This window comes from Leptodactylus fuscus (assembly GCF_031893055.1).
Source record: "Leptodactylus fuscus isolate aLepFus1 chromosome 10 unlocalized genomic scaffold, aLepFus1.hap2 SUPER_10_unloc_1, whole genome shotgun sequence".
Classification (NCBI taxonomy): Eukaryota; Metazoa; Chordata; class Amphibia; order Anura; family Leptodactylidae; genus Leptodactylus; species Leptodactylus fuscus.
In genome coordinates, this window is record NW_027439814.1 from 842,372 (window position 1) to 864,079 (window position 21,708).

The following is a 21,708-nucleotide window of genomic DNA, read 5'->3' on the forward strand; positions in this document are numbered from 1 at the left end:
CAAGGGATTGTCATTGTGGACGTTGCCAAAGACAGAGACACTCCCTTCACCATTATTGGAACCAATGTCCTAGTTAATTGTTTTGATGAAGCCATTGCTGCCTTGTCTGACACTCTTCAAATAGCCGCTCCAAAAGAGAGACACATCTACCATAAGGCCATTAAGGTTTTGGTCCAACAACAACAGGTCCAACTTTCCCAAGGTGAGATCGGAAAAGCTAGGGTGACTGACGCTAGACCCATCATCTTACCACCTGGTCATGTGATGATGGTCTGGTGCCGGGCCAGGTTTGGTGTCAAAGGCAGGGATTACTCCGTGCTCATCGAGTCAATGCCTACGGATTGTACAGTTATTGCTGCCCGTAGTTTGGCTAAGGTGACCCATGGACGAGTCCCTATACAATTGTTGAATTTTGGGGATTCTGAAGTTACACTACCTCGGTATACAGTGGTTGCCAAATTATCCAGAGTTCAGGATGCTGATTGCCTCCAGAGAGTCCATTGTGAAGCTCAGACCACCAATTCACAACCCACATGTAACCTCACTGGGGAGCAAAAAGAATGGTGGCAAGAGATTCACCTTGGAACCCCTGAGACGCCTTCATCTCAGCTGGAAGGGGTATTGCGGGTAGTTCACGAATTCGAACACATTTTCAGCAAGTCCCCTATGGACTTTGGGCATGTCACTGCAGTAGAACACACAATTCAAACTGGTGATCATCCTCCCATCAAGGAAAGACATAGGCCCATTCCCCCAGCACAATACCAACAAGTAAAAGGCTTACTCCAAAACATGAAAGATTCCGGTGTCATAAGGGACAGCCGAAGCCCTTGGGCTGCTCCCTTAGTACTTGTCAAAAAGAAGGACGGTACCATTCGCCTTTGCGTGGATTACCGCAAATTGAATGATATCACCCACAAGGATGCATATCCGCTGCCCCGGATAGAGGAGTCCCTTGCAGCCCTTCAGTCTGCAGCCTACTTCTCTGTCCTGGACCTTACCAGTGGATACTGTCAGGTCCCTATGTCCCCAGCTGATGCTGAAAAAACTGCCTTCACAACACCAATGGGTCTGTTTGAATTTGACCGGATGCCATTTGGGTTGTGCAATGCGCCTGCCACATTCCAACGGCTCATGGAGTTCTGTTTAGGTCATCTAAACTTTGAGTCTGTCCTGTTATATCTGGATGATATAATTGTTTACTCCAGAACATATGCAGAGCATTTGGATCACCTTGCGAGAGTGTTTGAGTCTTTGGATCTCTATGGTCTGAAACTCAAGCCTTCCAAATGCCATCTCCTAAAATCTGAAATCCAATACCTGGGACACATTGTGAGCGCTGATGGGGTGTCGCCAGATCCTCAGTACACTGAATGGAAACGCGACTGGCCAACTCCTGAAACGGTAAAAGACATCCGTAGATTCCTTGGGTTCGCCGGTTATTACCGCCGATTTGTAAAAAACTTTGCCCAGATTGCTGCACCCTTACAGGCTGTACTGGTAGGTCAGTCTACCACCCGATCTGGTAAGAGTCCAACTATCCAATGGACCCCTGAAATGCAAAAAGCATTTGATGAGTTAAAAGCGGCCTTAGTCGGTCCGAATGTCCTTGCTTACCCTGATTACAGTAAACCGTTCATTCTGCAAACAGACGCAAGTAAAACTGGACTTGGTGCTGTCCTTTCCCAGAAACAAGAAGGTTTGATTAGACCCATTGCATTTGCCAGTCGTTCGCTTCGGGCGACTGAACGTAATGACTCTAACTATAGCTCCTTTAAGTTGGAGTTTCTGGCCTTGGTTTGGGCGGTTACCGAAAAATTCCATCATTATCTCACCGCCACTCCTTTTGTTGCATACACCGATAATAATCCTCTGACCCATCTTAGCACTGCCAAATTGGGAGCAATTGAGCAGCGTTGGGCTTCACGTCTTGCCAATTATCAGTTTACCTTAAAATTCCGTGCAGGGAGGGAGAATGTTAATGCTGACATTTTATCTCGGTTACCCCAAGAGTCAACTAATGACCTAGATGACCCTGACATATGGGAAGAAGTTGAACTCCCTGACTTCTATGACAAAGTCACTCAACGTGTTAATCAAAATGTCCGGACCAAATATTGTACCCTTCAGACCGTGCGAGTTGAGTCCCTCCATCATATGGATTGGGAACAAGTCCAAAAACAAGATCCAACATTGCAAAGATTGAAAGACCTTTTAAAAGATTCTAATTCAATAGTTCTAGATAACAATGCAAGCCCTGAACTTCAAAATCTTTGGCGAGAGCGCGGTCGTTTAACCTATCTGCAGGGAAAACTGGTCCGCCGTTATGTAAATCCTCGTACCCATGAGCGAGTGTTTCAGATTGTGATACCAAGACAAGACGCTCCTTTGATCTTGGATGCGTATCATAATCAGTCAGGACATTTCAATGCCCAAAAGACAGAACGAACCATTGAGGATCGTTTCTACTGGGTGGAAATGCGCCCTCAAATTGAACAGTGGTGCCGGGATTGTGCACAATGTGCTTTGCGGAGAGGATCTAACCAACGGGCCCCTCTACAGGGCATTGTCACAGTCAGACCACTAGAGTTGGTAGCACTTGACCACGTCAAGTTGACTCCAAGTCGGTCAGGTTACACTTATGCACTAACAATGATTGATCATTTTTCAAAATTCATGGTTGTAGTCCCAGTAAAAGATCTCACTGGTAAAACAGCAGCTCGGGAATTCCAAAGACATTTTGGGCGACCCTACGGTTATCCTGAAAAGATCCTTACTGATCAAGGTCCTGCATTTGAGTCAGAACTTTTTCAAGAGTTCTGCAACCTCTATGGGTGTCAAAAGATCCGCACTACAGCCTACCATCCCCAGGGTAATGGGCTTTGTGAAAAAGCCAATCAAATCATTATCAACATGCTGAGAACAGTTGCCCGTGAAAAACGATCTGAGTGGCCAGAGCTATTGCCAGAGATCACTGAGATCTATAATAACACCAGACAGGATTCCACAGGGTACACTCCTGCATACCTCCTTAGAGGACAGATAGGACAGCTCCCCGCTGATCACCAAATGGGAGTGATTACAGAGGTTAGGTCCCCACCTTTACCAAATGACACTTGGGTAGCAGAAAGACTAAGGGTTAATAGAGAACTTCAGGAACTTGTGTGTAAATCTCTGGACCAGGCTAGACACAAACAGGCTCTCCAGTATGACAAAGGAGCAAATGCTCAACCCTTGCAACCTGGAGATAAGGTCCTAAAAAGGCGACATGTTAGGCATCATAAGTTAGAGGATCGTTGGGAAGACAAAGCCTATGTTGTCCAAGAGGCACCACATGATAACCCTAAAGTGTGTAAAATTGTTCCAGAGGATGGAGAAGGTCCATCCCAGTTAGTGTCTCGAGATGATCTCAAAGTCTGTCCCTCCTCTTATACAAGTCCTAGAGTGACCCGTCGGCTACCGGCTACTCCACACGCTCTGTCACAACCAAGACGGACATTACCCTGTGTACCCATTCCTGGCCAACATGGTACAGAATTAGGACTTGCTCTGGCTTCCCCTAACTTATACTTCTTTGTGAGACCTACGGTTACACCGTTGCAAAGAGAGACTCCTTCTGTGTCAAGGGAAACAAGTGACTCCATTTCCTCAGATGACTTTGTATCAGAGACTCCGGATACTCAAGTACTCCCTGTTGAGAGAGAGGAGGCCTCAGAGCCTGAAACAATTTCTCAAAGGAGATCCCAAAGGGTAAACAAGGGTAAACCCTCAGTTCGCTACAGCCCTTAAAGGAGCATGCCAGGATCAGCCATAGTAGACTGTGCATTTCAGCTGATCATCTGCCTTGGAGACTGTTGTTTATCTTCACTTCAACAAATAAGCCATATACCTGGTGCCATAGTGGCGACACCATGCTTGGACTGCCCAAAGTTCTACCTCTATGTTTATTACGTTTATTCCATTTACTTTGGACTATGGGATATTTAAGCCATTGACTGTTTTCTGTGTTATTGGTAGCCCGAGGACGTGCTACATTCAAGAAGGGAGGGATGTAACCCCCTCACAGGAGTTACTAATGGTTATTTGGCCATATAAGTGCCTTACATGTTATGATGGATTGTATGTGTTGCCATGTTTATTCTGTATTCATTTGTGTAATGTTGTTAAGCTATTGTTCTCGGGTTTCACTTGTCCTAGTGAGCTGTGGTCTCCATAGCAACACACACTATAGTGAGTGGATCTGTAGCTGGAACAGGAAATAGTCATAGCAGAGAGAGGAAGTAGTATTCTGTAAGAGCCAGGGAAGGAGAAGTGTGGAGAGGCCATCTTGTGTTTCAGACACTGTGTTGTGAGGATTGCCATAGCAGTAGCAGGGCAGAGAAGCTGTGACAGCGCCCCCATCACTATCAGTAAGAGGACAGGATTACATCAGGCTAAGCAGAGCTATAACCCTGGCAGCCTGCACCGACCTCTACAAGGTAAATGAGCCCCTGCAGTATACCAGAAGCTGGATCTGCAGACATCTTAGACTCTCTGCTAATACATGGGAAGGTGTCAGCCAGCTACAAGCCCCTGTGCCACAGCTCACTGCTACAGGACAAGTGACCAGCAGATGCCTGTTACAATAAAGCAGTGAGCACTTCTACTGATCCTGGCCTGGACATTGCCTTCCTTGCAGCTAAGCCCTGGGCTAAAGCTCTTTGTTGGAGTGGAGCACTGGCACCCACATCACCATCTCCAGCCCAGGGACCAGCGGGTGTCTCTTTACTCCAACTGGCGTCACAACTAACTGACTCTGCCTATTTCCCTGTGCACCTCTCCTGGGAGTTCTGGTGCCTATAAGGTCACCGTGACAGTCCAGCCTCCTGCACAGTTCTCCCGGGGTGGTCGCAAACTGAAAAATGAAAAAGTTATGGCTCTTGAAATGTGAGGAGGGAAAAACGAAAATGCGAAACCAAAAAATGGCCTGGTCCTTAAGGGGTTAAGCTAAAGAAACATTACCAAGCACCCCTTTAAATCACGTTGCCCATGACAACCACGCATGGAATAGACAATGGGAAATCCTTCAGTCCCCACCCTGAACTGTCATTGTGGATGTGTGTGTGATGTGGTAAGACCTTCCAAAATTCACTTTTATGGTCCTTAACCTGAGCCTGGATGAATGTAGTTGAGGCAGGGACTGGGTCGCAAACTGTGGTGGCCTGCTTTGTCTCCCCCGCCCAATATTCCTGGCAGGAGTGCTGAAACACCACCCTTCTCCGCCATTGAATCGACCCCAGCTACTGGCGTGGGGAGATGTCAGCAGGCCGCGCTGAAGCTCATCAGCTTGGGGGACAGACATCACACTGCCACCGAGGTCAGGGATGCCATCCTGGCTGAGATGGCAATGTGTTTTTCCCTGCTACACCTGGGGCCAGGCATGTTTGTCTTGTGTGATAATGGCAGGAACCTGGTAGCGGCTCTGGAGCTTGTCAGCCTCCAATACGTTCCATGCCTGGCCCACTTCTAACTTAGTGGTGCAACGTTTTTTGAAAACATACCCCAATGTACACAAGCTACTGGTGAAAGTGCGACGCTTGTGCGCCCACTTTCGCAAGTCAACAGTAGCCGCTGCTAGCCTCCGACGCCTCCAGCAACGCCTCCATCTGCCAGAACACCGGCTTATGTGCGACATCCCCATACGCTGGAACTCGACGTACCACATGTTGAGTACAGTGTGTGAGCAGCAGAGACCCTTGATGGAGTACCATCTCCAAAACCCAAGGGTTCCTCAGAGTCAGCTCCCGCAGTTTCTGCAGCGAGTTTCCATGGGTGGCAGACTTATGTGAAATCCTATTCCATCCTTTCCACTGGACATGAAACATTAGCATGCGCTCATCACAACTCCGGATATGGCAGCTGCCTTAAGCAGGGTACAACGCAGACCAGGCCCGAGCTGTGGTTATGTGCAGTTTGCAGTAAGGGGACAGTGAGCAATTGGAAGAGGAGTTGGTGGACGACGAGGCCACCGACCCGACATGAACAGGGGTGATGTCTAGGGGCGAAAGCAGTGTAGATGTGCAGGCAAACTAATCAACAAAAAAGGTGTCTAGAAACAGAGGCATAAACTGGGGTGATGTCTAGGGGCAAAAGCAGTGTAGATGTGGAGGGAAGCTAAATCAACAAAAAAAGGTGGCTAGAAGCTGAGGCATAAACTGGGGTGATATCTAGGGGCGAAAGCAGTGTAGATGTGGAGGGAAGCTAAATCAACAAAAAAGGTGGCTAGAAGCAGAGGCATAAACTGAGGTGATATCTAGGGGCAAAAGCAGTGTAGATGTGGAGGGAAGCTAAGCAGCAAAAACGGTGGCTAGAGACAAAGACATGCAAAACTCTACCCTGTTGCAAGACTTATTCCTAGGTCTGGGACACGTTAATGGCCCCCCCCCCTGGCCAAATTACCGCCACTGAGGGGCCTAGTGTCACCAGGAGGGACAAGTGTAGGTGCATGTTGTGGGAGTACCTGGCCGACCCCAGCTCTGTCCTCTCTGATCCCTCTGTGCCCTACACTTATTTTCTCATCAGTTTTACTGCAATACACATCTCTTGTCAACTTCCTTTGGCATCTCAGAGGTGGTGTCCTCAGTTCTGAAAAACACATCTGAGTTCCCTTGGCAATTAACGTTAAGAGAACCCTGGAGCAACCAACTGTAGGCAGCTACCATAGCATCCAGCATGGCTAAATGCAGATAAACAAGTTGTTCCACTTACACAAATGGTAACTTCAGTGCTGCAGTTGACAATGGACAGTGTAACGGGATTAGCTGAGGGATCGCTGTCTTGACCACTTTTTGGCACAAAATGAAAGTGCAATCCAGCCAATTATGGTGCAAGGATATGATGCAAGGACACCTACACATCTGTCTCTGACACATTGGGGAGTTCACCCTCATCCGTCCTTTTGGCCTGCATCATCATGCGCCTCTTCCCAGCCACTCCCCATCTCCCGGCGTTTCATTGCAGGCAGAAGTACAGCACAAGTCAGGGAGGACCCCCAGACTTATCAGCCTTCTAAAGAGGAGATAAGTTTTTGGACTCTGTAGCCCTTCCCCGCCTTTCCTCTGCGCAATCTGCATCCCTGACCTCTCCCATCACCTTGCTTGAAGTTATGGAAGCTATTGCTTCGCTGAAGCCATTAAAATCTCCTGGCCCTGATTGCTTCTCAGGAATATATTACAAGCACTTTGTAATAGGGCGGCAGTGGAACAGTGCTTTCCGAAAGAAATGTTGTCGGCTACCATAGTGACCATCCCAAAGCCTGGCAAGTCTCCCACCATCCTGGCTAATTTTAGACCCATCTCGCTTCTGAACACTGATGTTAAATTGTATGCTAAAATTCTTGCCGAGAGGTTGCTTCATCTTCTCCCTCAGTTGATCAACCCTGACCAAGTGAGATTTGTGTTTGGAAGACAGGCCCCGGATGGCACACGGAGGTTTATAGACCTTATTCAGAAAGCCGAAAGAGATGGTACTCCTTCTTTACTTTTGGCTCTGGATTCTGAAAAGGCCTTTGACAGGGTCCACTGGGAGTATCTTGATAGACTCTTAGATAAGTTCGGAATGGGCCCTGTCTTTAAGTCTGCTATATTAGCGCTTTACTCCCACCCGTCGGCTTGTGTGCTTCCTTCGGGTTTCTTGTCTGAGTCTTTCCAGATCTTGAATGTAACCCGCCAGGGCTGCCCTCCTTCCCCCATTATTTTTGCGCTGGTGATGGAGCCCCTGGCAGAGTCCATTCAGGTGGCTGAGAATGTTGGAGGTATTACTGTGGGCCACTAGCAACACAAAATTGGCTTATATGCTGACGACGTTATATTGGCTCTGACTTCCCCCAGCTCCTCCTTGAGTGCCGCTACTGACGTCCTGGAGAGGTTTGGTAGGTTGCTGCTTCTATTACGGCTACTGCGCATGCGCCCACACCATTTTTCTTTAGCAATGTCAGTTCGCGAGTGCCGGAAGAAGATGGGATCCGAGGACATCGCAGGAAGAGGAGGCGTGGATGAAGAAGACGGCGGACCCTGAATGCCCGCCCACCGTGCACGATGGGTAAGTTGATCACATTCTTTTTTAGGGTATTATTTTAAAACTGGGGAGTAGTTTAATATAACTTTAGCTGTGCCTGAATAGCCTTTTTAAAGGCTATTCACGCATATGTGGGGCTCTATCAGCATGATTTTGCTGATAGAGCCCCTTTAAAGAGGACCTTTCATCAGATTGGGAACAGGCAGTTCTATATACTGCTGGAAAGCTGACAGTGCGCTGAATTCAGCGCACTGTCGGCTTTCCCGATCTGTGCCCCGGGTAAAGCGTTCTCGGTCCCAGTACTGTAAAGCGCTTTTCCTGATAATACTCGTCTATGGACGAGCTGTGTGAGCAGAGGGAGGGGGAGTTCCTCCCCGCTCCACAGTACAGCGCGATAGGCGCTGCTGGGCAGAAGGGCGTCCCTGGCTAACTGTCAGAAACGCCCTTCTGACACTAAAGCGCTACAGTACTGGGACCGATAGTGCTTTACCCGAGGCACAGATCGGGAAAGCCGACAGTTTCCAGCAGTATATAGAACTGCCTGTGCCCAAATTGGTGAAAGGTCCTCTTTAAGGCTATTCCGACATGTTAGGGAGAAAAAATTGTGTTTAAAAGATAGGATCCCTTTAAAGAGAACCTTTTGTGTCCACAAAGATCAGTGCTATTAGAAAGCTGCCAAAACTAACAGCACCAATATCTCCTGCATCCAAGCGAATACCGGGAAAGGTCTTCTTTAAAGGGATTGTCTGAGCAGTTAAACTTCCCTGGCCATTTCTTCATGCTGGCCCCAGCCTGGATGTGACCCTGGACCAAGTGACTGGAACTAGCCCCCAACTCCCGGGTTGCTCTCCCCCTCCCTCCTCTCACGTTACTTGTGCTATGGCGCTGACTGACCTGTGAAATCGGGAAGAAGGATGGGGCGGAGGATACCAGGGGACACCCCTTCATGGTGGCTCAGTGGTTAGCACTGTGGTCTTGCAGTACTGGAGTCCTAGGTTTGAATCTGACTAAAGACAACATGTATCTTCTCTCCATGATTGTGTGAGTTTCCTCTTGGTACTCCGGTATTCTCCCACACTCCAAAAACATACTGATAGGGAATGTAGATTATAATCCCTATATGGGGCAATGACCGACAATGTCTGTAAAGTGCGCCATATTATGATGTCCCTATATAAGTAAGCAAAATAAATCAGCACAACAACCACAGCATACAGATAACGTATCATTTTTTCTGCACAGCGAGCACCATAAAAATGAAACCTTTAAGAAAATGGCACAATTGCAATTTTTCTAATTTAAAAATTATATTTTCTAATTTTATTTCCAGCTTCCCAGTATAACTTATGGAATATTAAATAGCACCATTGCAAGTATAATTTGTCCTGCAAAAAATAAGTCCTCATAAGAAAAAATTTATGTTACTGCTTTTGGAATGTGAGGGGGAAAACATGAAAACCGGCTGTCGGCCAGCATATATTCCCACCTGATGTGATTTGGCGCCAGGCGTGGAGAGATGTTCTCCGTGTTCTCCGCACACTAGGTGGGCCAGCTGCCGGGGAAATGAGTTAATTCAAGCTGATATGCGTAGAGATGTCCGATTAGAGCAGCTACTATTCCCCCCTCCCCTAAAAAAGTGATGAGGTGTGATTGCAATACAAAATGGAAGTCTTTCTAAAATACTTGATTATTACCCCGCTACACCCTTCATTAGTGAAATATTACACAGGGTATTTGAGATGCTTTTTCTTTTTATGCAAAAATCAAAATTGGGCATAAAATTCAGAGATGATTTTTATGTTCAGCCAAACAAGAACATGACAAGTTGTGAATATCTCCACAAAATTCGGAGTAAATAAAAGATTATTGAAGTGTATCTCCATCTGGTAAAAGTGACGGTGGGAGACATGGTAGAGAGTAACCATACAATACCAGGAGACTCTTGTAAAGCTCCATCTGTTCTTCCGGTGTTACTTCTAAACTGAAGGTGGGACACTGTGGAGGTAAAAACTTCATGGCAATAACTAACTATGTGGTCGACTAAAGTCAATAGGTCTATAGGTTTGAAGACATAACAGTTTTCAGTAATCTATTACAAGCTATAAGTGCACATAAAATAAGCGCAATACAAGTTCTTGGTTATCAATGATCTATGAAAAGTGAGTTTGCAAATAATTAACTCCGAGATAACAGGAGGTAACATAGTAATAAATACTACTGCACCACTGTAGACCTCTTCTCTTGCCCCCTACTGTTCATACTGCTGAGCAGCTCACAATGGACAAGACCGGTTCGGCTCTTGCCAGCTCATCTGAACACTGCAGTCTCTTCAAAAAGCTGATCGGTGGGGGTGTCGGACCCCACTCATCTAGTATTGTGCACCATAAATCATTTGGAGGAACGTTGTTTTTCTCCCTTATGTATTTTCACATGTCTACTTAAGGTGCTATTCCAACCAAAAGTTTTACCGAACTCAGGACAAACATATGGTTTCTCTCCTGTGTGGCTTCTCTGGTGCATTTTGAGAATCTTACAGATGCTAAAACTCTTGCCGCACTCTGAACATGAATACGGCTTCTCCCCTGTGTGTACTCTTTGGTGGATCACCAAATCAGACTTCTGGATAAAGCATTTTCCACATTCTGAACAGCAACAAAGTTTTTCTCCAGTGTGAGTTCGTTGGTGGAGGACAAGGTCTTTGCGGATGGTAAATCGTTTCCCACATTCTGAGCACGGATAGGGCTTCTCCCCAGTGTGAACTCGCTGATGGACAACAAAATCGGCTTTGCGGGTGAAACATTTTCCATACTCTGGGCATGTGAATAGCTTTTCTCCTGAATGGATCTTCAGATGATTGACCAGCTCAGCCTTATTAGTAAAACTCTTGTCACATACAGTACATGGTTTCACTCCCGTATGAAGTCTTTGATGGACGACAAGACTAGAGTGAGTAGTAAAACTATTCCCACATTCCGTACAGGAAAATGGCTTCTCCCCGGTGTGAATTCTTTGATGAACGACAAGACTAGAGTGAGTATTAAAACTATTCCCACACTCCGTACAGGAAAATGGCTTCTCCCCGGTGTGAATTCTTTGATGAGTCACAAGACGTCCTTTCTGGGAAAACTTCTCTCCGCAATCGTGACATGTGAAAGGCTTCTCTCCTGTGTGGAATCTCTCATGTATGATGAGCTGCGCTCGTTGATTGAACCCTTTCTCACAGTAGGAACATGGATATGGCTTCTCCCCCATGTGTGTTCTTTGATGAGCCTTGCACTGTTCCTCACGTAGGAAACATCTCCCACAGAAAGAGCACGAAAATCTTGTACCATCCGTGTGGTATTTTTCATGGTAAACTAGTCTCGCCTTTTCTGAGATCCGTTTCCCACAGTAGAAACTAGCAAAGGGCTTGTCCCATGTGTGGGACCTCTCATGGACAGTCACGTGAGACTTCTGAAAAAACCTCGTCGCAATACGAACATGAAAAAGGTTTCTCACCAATGTGGACTTTCTGATGTTTCGTGCATCGCTCTAGACTTGAGAAACATTTCCCACAGTAGGAGCAGGAGAATGCTTTCACACCACTGTGGGTTTTAAAGTGTCTACGAAGATGTGATTTACAACTAAATTGCTTACTGCACACTGGGCAAGAAAATATTTTTGAGTCTGATTCGGTCAAGTTTCCATCTTCACTTTGTGACCATTCTTCATTTAACGGAACGACTGTACATTCAGTGGTCAATTCATTGTCTGTGATGATGTCATCTTTGCCGGACTCTTCTTTGACACACTCTAGTCTATATTCTGAGAGACTATCTTCTTTACATGACAGAGATTCCTCCTTAATGTGAATTGAATTGAGAGGTGTCTCTGTGGGACTCATGGAAATGTCGGTGAGGCTTTCATCGTCAAGCTGTTCAGACTTTACATGTGGAGGGAATTGTGTACAACCTGTTGGCAAATTACTGTCAGTGTCTTCTTCAGTTGTGTCTGATTCATCTTTAATATGAGAGGATGAATATTGTGTAAACCTATAGACAAGTCAATGTCTGTATAGTTTTCACTGGAGCCTAGTTCTTCTTTTATAGAAGTTGTTGGACATTTTTGTGTGTCACCTGTGAGTGTACAAGCGTTAGGGATGTCTGATATATTATTGGAGCCTAGTTCCTCTTTAATAGAAGTTGTTGGACATTTTTGTGTGTCACCTGTGAGTGTACAAGCGTTAGGGATGTCTGATTTATTATTGGAGACTGGTTCTTCTTTGATACAAAAAGATAAGTGTGTGCGACTTTGGGTAATACTAATGTCAGGGACCATAAGGTTTCCACCATCGCATTCCTCTTTAATATAAGCAGATGGATACTGGACGTCATCTACTGATGTATTTGGATTTATGGCAGTGGCTGTTCCATCAGAGGAGACTGGTTCCTCCTTAATATGATGAGACTGATATTCTTGCATGTGTTCTCCAGTTGTGAGATTTTCTTCCTCACTCAAGACTGGTTCCTCCTTAATATAAGATGATGGATAATGTGTCTCTCCTTGATTCGTGGCCGATGTGTTATTCTCAACAGGTAAAGCTGATTCCCGAGTCCCATCATCTGTCCAGCACTGGCCATCGATGTTTGAGCTCTGGTTGGCAGGTTCCATAACACAAGAGCTTTATACTTAGAATTCAGAGAAGAAATTTTGTAAAATCTTCCAACAGATCTAAACAATAAGAAAGAGAAGTCAAACTTTTTATAAAGGCTTCTTCCACCAAAACTGCTGACCGTGTATCCCCCATCGTGTACCAGAAACAAGTAGGCACTTTGTGTGACGGATAACGTCTCATCTACTAATTACATGGGTTACTTTCCTGTAATCCCTTGGCCTCAGCCAATTCATGGTCAATGCTAACATTATGAATGAGTGGGGCTAGCAGAAGAGTGACAGATAGTACTGCTTTATATTTATCTATTATTCGCTCTACCCCATCAGATGTGGCTGCAATGTGAGAACTCGGCCTCCTTTCAAGGGGTTATCTGGGGAATAATAAAGCTTAGGCCTGGTTTATACATGTGTTCGGATAGTCTGCTTGAGGACCCCCTGGAACGAAAACCTGTACGCATAAAGAAGCGATTACCTAAGGAAAACCGCGGACCCAATAGACTTTAATGGGGTCCGTTTGGTTTCTGCAGGAAACATACGGAGCGAAAACTGCTGCTTGCAGGTCTTTTCTCTCCACGTTTCACATAGAAACCCCACGGACCCCTTTCTAAAGGCTATGCAAGTATGTGCTTACCTAAAAATGACTTTTCCCAATGATAGAGCCCCTTTAAGGCTGGTCACCGTGTAGGCAGCTAGTTTGTGAGACCAACAAATTTTTTAGAAGAAAATAGAACAGGGACTGTGTGTCTGTAAAGTACCTGGGTTATCACTGATGTACCAGCCACAAATATTGCTGCCATCTTTTTTTAAGTAGTTGTTATGCTCACCATAAAGCAAAGATGCTAAATTTCCAAGAGACTTTGGCCTCTCCATCAACCAAACTGGGAATGCCTGCCAACTTTTCAGTTGGGGGTAATTTTACCCACACCCTGCCCACTTTATGTTTGGCCATGCCCCTTGACAACTATGTCCTGAAGGGGTATTCCAGGCTGAAGTATGTATACACATTTCTTGGGGCCTGAATGCCATGACACTTATCTACAGTCTCAGGACAGGTTAGGGATACTCTGGATGGAGTGGCGGTGAATCATGTACCCTAGAATACTAGACCGCCACGCTAGTAAAATAAGTAACAAGCTCCCCCTCTCTGGTGATATGTAGGGATCCCAGTAGTCAGACCACCCATGAGCTATTATTTATGAATATCCCTTTAAGGCTCTAGTGGCTCATAAGTGGGTCTTTGATCTCCCACCCCAACCTCATGAATGTCCCACAAATCCCTCCTTCCATGGCCAGTGCATATACCAGGGCCCTCTCAGTGGAGACAAACGTCCTATACCTCCACCACCAGGCTATTGTTATGTATATATCTTATCTGGTCTCCATTACAGGTGATCACCACCCCCATATTAGGTGGGTAAAGGCTAAATACTAGACGCCGTAAGGACCTTCTGATGTCACAGTCACATGACCAGATAGGCGTGTCTAATTGTAAGCAAGACCTTCCACTGTATCCTGTGTAGTGGAGCAACGTGGAGAGCTGCGAGGTGCAGGGTGTAGTGAAGGGGGAAGATACAGTAGGTGGACTGCAGGGAGTAGTGTAGAGGGGGAGAGATTTGGGGGAAGTGATGTGGGGTTTGAGGGGAGAGATGTGGGGGCAGAGTGTAGTGTGGGGGGAGAGATTTGGGGTGTATGGTTTAGTGTGGGGGGAGAGATGTGGAGTTCAGGGTTGAGTGTGGGGGGGGAGAGATGTGAGGTGCAGAGTGTAGTGTTGGAGGAGAGATGTGGGGTGTACGGGGGATTGGGGGGGGGAAGATGATGGGTGCATGGTGTTCTGTGGGAGGAGAGATGCAGGCTGTACTGTGTGGGGGGGGGGGGAGGTGTGGGGTGCCTGGTGAATTGGGAAGGGGGGGGGGATTTAGAGCTGTTACACTTTAGGGGATGGCAAGCTATGGTTTGGTTGATGCTTGGTGGATATAGGGTAAGTTCACACAGGTTTTTTGGGTGAGGATTTTGAGGCCGTATCCGCCTCAAAACCCTAACCAAAAAGACTGCTCCCATTAAAATCAATAGGAGCCGGTCTGTTCTTTTTTTTTTCTGGGAGCCGTTTGTTCCGGCTCCTGGAAAAAAGAATGGACATGCTCATTCTTCAGGCGGAGTCATCTCGCAACATCCGCCTGAAAACACTCCCTCCTTCCGACTAGGCCCATTCATTTGGACCTAATACGGAGCGCAGTGCGCAACTGGATGCTGGTGCACTGCACTGACATCCAGTTGCGGCTACCCGTATTTTGGACCGGAACCTGAGGCAGCCTATGGTTTGCATAAGAGGCAGAAAGAAACTCCTCCATTGGCGGTGCAGAGGGGATTGACAATGTAGTTTAGGTTAAAGCCCCACATAGGCCGCAACCAAAAAGCCCTGCAGGAAAATCCTCTGTGGAAACACATTGCAATCTTCCCACAGCGCCATAAAATGCACAGTTTTCCTCTGCGGACTTTCCACTTTCGATTTACTTATAGGGAGTCTGCCAGCGTTTCCATAGATGTAGTTTCCATGTGCTGCAACGTCCATAAACTCCCCAGGTATTTTCTGATATTTGTGGATGGGATTCGCTAGACTCCTATCCACTTTGCAGGGACTGTAAATGCTGCGGTGTTTCACGTTGGGCTTCACATGTGGAGCTGTGGGAAACTTGTTTGGGGGCTCTGAGCTGTGGAGTGCTTAACACTATGGGGGTGCACTAGAGAGATGCAGAATGCTTGTGAGGGGTGCACAGGAAATATATGGATATTGGTGAAATGCTAGCATTGCGGGGGTAGGCTTATAGTAGCTATCTGGTCACCACAAGGTAACCCCTCCCCGTGGGCATCATGCACAGGGGCGATAAGAGTTTGGGTGTTTTTCACACCAGTCTTAATGGAATGGCTGCTCTTTAAGGTTCATGGGGGATAGTAACAGTGTGGGGGCAAACTGGAGGGACATGGGGGATAGTGCGGTGCTTGTTAGTAATGTGGGGTACACTGGAGGGACATGGGGGATAGTGCGGTGCTTGTTAGTAATGTGGGGTACACTGGAGGGACATGGAGGACAGTGCGGTGCTTGTTAGTAATGTCTCATTAGTATCGGGTCTCCAATATACAATACTATGAAGACCCAGTGGCTATGATGGCCGCCATCTTTAAAGGGGCTCTATCAGCAAAATCATGCTGATAGAGCCCCACATATGCGTGCATAGCCTTTAAAAAGGCTATTCATGCACTGTAAAAGTTAAATTAAACAACCCCCCCGTTTTAAAATAACTTAAAAAAGAATGTTCTCTACTTACGGAACGTGCACGCTTGGCGGGCATTCAGGGTGTGTCTTCATCTTCTTCCATGCCTCTTCTTCATCTGACGTCCTCCGGTCCCGTCCTCCTCCGGTGCTTGCTCGCGGACACTGATAAAAAAAAAAAATAGCCCGGGCGCATGAGCAGTAGTAGAAGCCGCGTGCTACTGCGCATGCGCCCGGGCTATTTTTTTTTATCAGTGTCCGCGAGCAAGCGCCGGAGGAGGACGGGACCCGAAGACGTCAGAGGAAGAAGAGGCGGAGAAGAAGAAGACGGCGCACCCTGAATGCCCGCCCAGGGTGCACGTTCCGTAAGTAGAGAACATTCTTTTTTAAGTTATTATTTTAAAACGGGGGGGGGGGGGGGGTGTAGTTTAAGTTAACTTTTACAGTGCCTGAATAGCCTTTTTAAAGGCTATGCACGCATATGTGGGGCTCTATCAGCATGATTTTGCTGATAGAGCCCCTTTAAAGGTTCGGCATGTACTATTACGGATGTCGGGAAGGCGTACAATTATTTAAAGGGATCCTATCATTCAAACGCATTTTTTTATGACTAACAGGTCGGAATAGCCTTAAAGAGATCCTATAATTTAAGCACTTTTTTTTTTCTAGCTGACACGTCGGAATAGCCTTTAAGAAAGCCGTTGTCTGCGGTAGAAATACCGGATTTTACCGATATGCAAATGGTTGCTGACAAAGATGGAGTCGACGCTGGAGAGAGTTCTCTCGCAGCATTGGGGACGCCCCCAGTGCTCTTTGAGCACTGGGGCCCGCCCCCATTGCTGCAAGAGAACTAATGTGCATACAGACAAAAAAAAACAAGATTTCAGACGAACGGCGAAGACAACAAACCGTAGGAGAAGAATAGCTTTTCTTAAGGCTATTCCGACGTGTTAATCATAAAAAAATGCATTTGAATGATAGGATCCCTTTAAAAAATGACCTCTGAGTTTGTTCATGTTTTGCTGTTATTTTGTTGTTTTTACTTTATGTATTTTTTTGCCCCCAAAATAAAATGTAATAAAAATAAGTGTAAATAGTGTTTTCTGAGTGTCATAACTGTAATAGTAAGAAATCCACCAATTAGCCATAACTTAACCCCTCCCCCCATTGTGTCACCAAAACGACTGACCCATCAAGGCACAACAAGATCTCTGCATACAGTAGTGGAAGACCTAGAACATGATGGAGTAAGGTTATGTTCAGACTACTGTTATGCATGTCCGTTACTGTCATAGGATGAGAGCAACAGACATAGATGGAGCCTCCTCATCCTCCTGCGTCTGTTCCCATTGACTAGAATATTACAAAAAACCCATTAAAGAGGACCTTTCATGAGATCGGGCACATGCATTTCTATATACTGCTGGAAAGCTGACAGTGCGCTGAATTCAGCGCACTGTCAGCTTTCCCGATCTGTGCCCGGTGTAAAGCGCTATCGGTCCCGGTACCGTAGCGCTTTAGTGTCAGAAGGGCGTTTCTGACAGTTAGCCAGGAACGTCCTTCTGCCTCGCGGCACCTATCGCGCTGTGAGTGGTGAGGAACGCCCCCTCCCCTCCTGATAATGCTCGTCTATGGACGAGCTGTGTGAGCAGAGGGAGGGGGAGTTCCTCCCCGCTCCACAGCACAGCGCGATAGGTGCCGCGAGGCAGAAGGACGTTCCTGGCTAAGTGTCAGAAACGCCCTTCTGACCATAGAGCACTACGGTACCGGGACCGATAGCGCTTTACATCGGGCACAGATCGGGAAAGCCGACAGTGCGCTGAATTCAGCACACTGTCAGCTTTTCAGCAGTATATAAAACTGCATGTGCCCGATCTGATGAAAGCTCCTCTTTAAGGACGCCGTCTTCTGTCTCCTTTTTTCTGTCTCGTGTTTCTTACGTTATTTTTGTAAAGGAAGGAAAATGTCCGGTGCACGCAACTTATTCTACAGTCAGAAAACTAAACGTGGAGGAGAGACGGGAGGCGGGGGAGAGAGACTGGAGGCGGGGGAGAGAGACGGGAGGCGGGGGAGAGAGACGGGAGGCGGGGGAGAGAGAAGCGGGGGAGAGAGACGGGAGACAGCGTCCATCATGTTGTTTACATTAGTGTTAATGGGAATGGTCACTGACTGTCTCTGTCCATTTCTCTGCTGCAGTTAATGTTCGTTGCTCTCATCCATCAACAGACATTAACAAGGGTAGCCTGATCCCGCCCTAAGGCTGCTATTACACAGGTGGGATTTTGATCAGAGTAGAAACAACAGCACATGCGCTAATGTGAAGACCACATGTGTTATGGCACCCTAAGGCCGGCTTGGCATGGACACATTTGGTTGTCAGCTGTGGTTCCCAGACCAGGCCCCGGACTCCCAGCAGTATAGTTGTTTATCATGTTCAGCTTCAGCGTCCCATACTGTAATGTCCGTGTGAAGCCGGCCTAAGGGTTACTAATATGAGAGGTACCTCGAGGCAGTAATTCAGTAACTCCACTATGGAGATCCTTAAGGCTGAGGCCCCACGTTGAGGAAACGCAGCTTTTTTTTGTTGCAGTTTTTTGAGCCAAAGCCATGAATGGCTACAAGAGGAGTGGGAAATATATAGGACGTTCTTATACTTCCACCTTCTGCACAATCCACTCCTGGCTTTGGCTCAAAAAACTGCAACAAATAAAGCTGTGTTTCCGAAACGTGGGTCCTTAGCCTAAAGGAGTATTCTAGGAATATGCTATAGAGCTCCACTTCTACTCAGGCAGGATCTGTACGTCACACGGCCATGCTGTAGTTCATTCTAATTGAAATGAATGGGATGAGCTGCAATACTAAGCACGGCCTCTGTACAATGTATGGCGCTGTGCTTGGTAAGTAGAGAAGAGACCGCAGCAATCAATATCGTAGTCCCAATAATCCCTTTAATTAATACCTTCATGTAACTCTAGGCTGAGACCACACAAAATAGGACTGATCTAAGGTCCACACTTGCGCCCGGTCTCTGCTTTGTGAGTTTCCGTCTTGTGCCCGAGAAACCCTGATGGAAACCCGGAATTCAGTGTCCGCTGGTGAGCGTCTTCTGATCTCCACGGCAAAACAGTTTTTTTTTTTTAACCCCTTCCCGACATGCGCCGTAATAGTACGGCGCGTGTCGGGTCTGTAACTATGGCGACCGCCCGGGAGCCGGGCGGCCGCCATAGCCGCCGGGTGTCTACTGCTTTAAGCAGTAGACAACCGGCTCTAATGCCTCCCCGGACCGATCGGAAGCATTAACCCCTCCAGCACTGCTGTCAAAGGCGCCGGAGGCGCCATTTTCCCAGCGGCGCATGGGCGCCGCCATTTTGGCAGGGATCGCCGGCTCCTGGAGCATGCTCCAGGGCCGACCCCCCGTTGCCATGACAGCCGGGAGCCTTGTTAAAGGCTCCCAGCCGGTCTGCAAATTCTCTCTTTTGCAGGCTGGTGTATGCAGCCTGCAAAAGAGATGATGCTTTTTTGCAATGCATTGCATTAGTGATCAGACCCCCTGGGGTTCAACACCCCTAGGGGGTATAATAAATGCAAAAAAAAAAAATTAAAAAAAAAGTAAAAAAAAAATATAAAAAAATATAAAAAGTATTAAAAGTTCAAATCACCCCCCTTTCCCTAGAACAGATATAAAAGTAGTTAAATACTGTGTAACACATACATGTTAGGTCTCCCTGTGTCTGAAATCGCCCGCTCTACAAATCTATAAAAATATCTTTCCTGTTCGGTAAACGCCGTAGCAGGAAAAATAGTCAAAAGTGCCAAACCGCTGTTTTTTCACTGTTTTAATTCTGATAAAAATTTGAATAAAAAGTGATCAAAGCAATAACATTTCCCAAAAATGGTAGAACTAAAAAGTACACCCGGCCCCGCAAAAAAAGACGCCCTATACATCCCCGTACACCTATGTATAAAAAAGTTACGGCCGTCGGAATATGGCGACTTTTAGAAAAAAAAAAAATTAACACCATTTTGGAATTTTTTTTAGGGGTCAAAATGTAAATAAAACCATATAAATTTGGTATCCCTGGAACCGTACCGAAACACAGAATACAGGGGACATGTCATTTTGGCTGCAAAGTGAACGCCGTAAAACCAAAGCCCGTAAGAAAGTCGCAGAAATGCATTTTTTCTTCAAATCCACCCCATTCTGAATTTTTTTCCTGCTTCCCAGTACATTATATAGAATAATTAATGGCGGCATCATGAAGAAAAAATTGTCCCGCAAAAATTAAGACCTCATATGGCTCTGGGAGCGGAGAAATAAAAAAGTTATGGGGTTTAGAAGGAGGGGAGTCAAAAACGAAAATCAAAAAATGCCATCGGCGGGAAGGGGTTAAAGATCAGATCACAAAGTCCTGCATGTCCGACTTTGTATCCAGTTAAAAAAAAACAACAAAAAACCTGTTTAGCCATGGAGACCAGAAGACGCTCACGGGCGGACACTTTGCAAACCCATTCAAATGAAAAGTGACTGCCCATTTTCGTCTTCTGTCCAGTTTCTCGGGCAGAGGATGGAAACCTGCAAAGTGGAGAGCGGGCACAGGTGTGAACCCGCCCTAACATACATTCAGCATAGTTACTATACAATTGTATAGCGAATACTGAATATTACCGGAAAACAGCGGCTTCACTCACAAAACTGCTGCCGATGTTACAAGCCGTGCGGCTTCTGGGTAATACAGCAGTTATCTACTACATATAAGCAGTATACAGGACTCATATTATAAGCCTATATTCACACCACACTGAATAATGGCCATGTCATCACAACGCAGCCTTACATTCACATATTCATGTCACGGACTGTCAAACAAAACAACATGTTCTCTCTCCTCACAGATCTCTTCATACACTGACTATATACTATCTTATACCATCTGACACCTCATAAGTACGGCATATGATACATGGATACAGTGTGAGACGGCTATATACTATCACTGGAGAGGACCTGCCTGTATATATATATATATATATATATATATATATATACACACTATCACTGGAGAGGACCTGCCTGTATACATATATATATACTATCACTGGAGAGGACCTGCCTGTATACATATATATATACCATCACTGGAGAGGACCTGCCTGTATACATATATATATACTATCACTGGAGAGGACCTGCCCGTATACATATATATATATATACATACACTATCACTGGAGAGGACCTGCCTGTATACATATATATATACCATCACTGGAGAGGACCTGCCTGTATACATATATATATATATATATATATACATACACTATCACTGGAGAGGACCTGCCTGTATACATATATATATACCATCACTGGAGAGGACCTGCCTGTATACATATATATATATACTATCACTGGAGAGGACCTGCCTGTATACATATATATATACTATCACTGGAGAGGACCTGCCTGTATACATATATATACATACACTATCACTGGAGAGGACCTGCCTGTATACATATATATATACCATCACTGGAGAGGACCTGCCTGTATATATATATATATACACACTATCACTGGAGAGGACCTGCCTGTATACATATATATACACACTATCACTGGAGAGGACCTGCCTGTATACATATATATATACACTATCACTGGAGAGGACCTGCCTGTATACATATATATATATATACACTATCACTGGAGAGGACCTGCCTGTATACATATA

At 46.1% G+C, this 21,708-nt stretch overlaps 1 pseudogene; it reads right to left on the minus strand.

Moving 5' to 3' along the window:
• Positions 1 to 10,443: 10,443 nt before the first annotated feature.
• LOC142186398 (uncharacterized) lies at positions 10,444 to 12,745 on the minus strand (annotated as a pseudogene).
• Between the last annotated feature and the right edge of the window lie 8,963 nt (positions 12,746 to 21,708).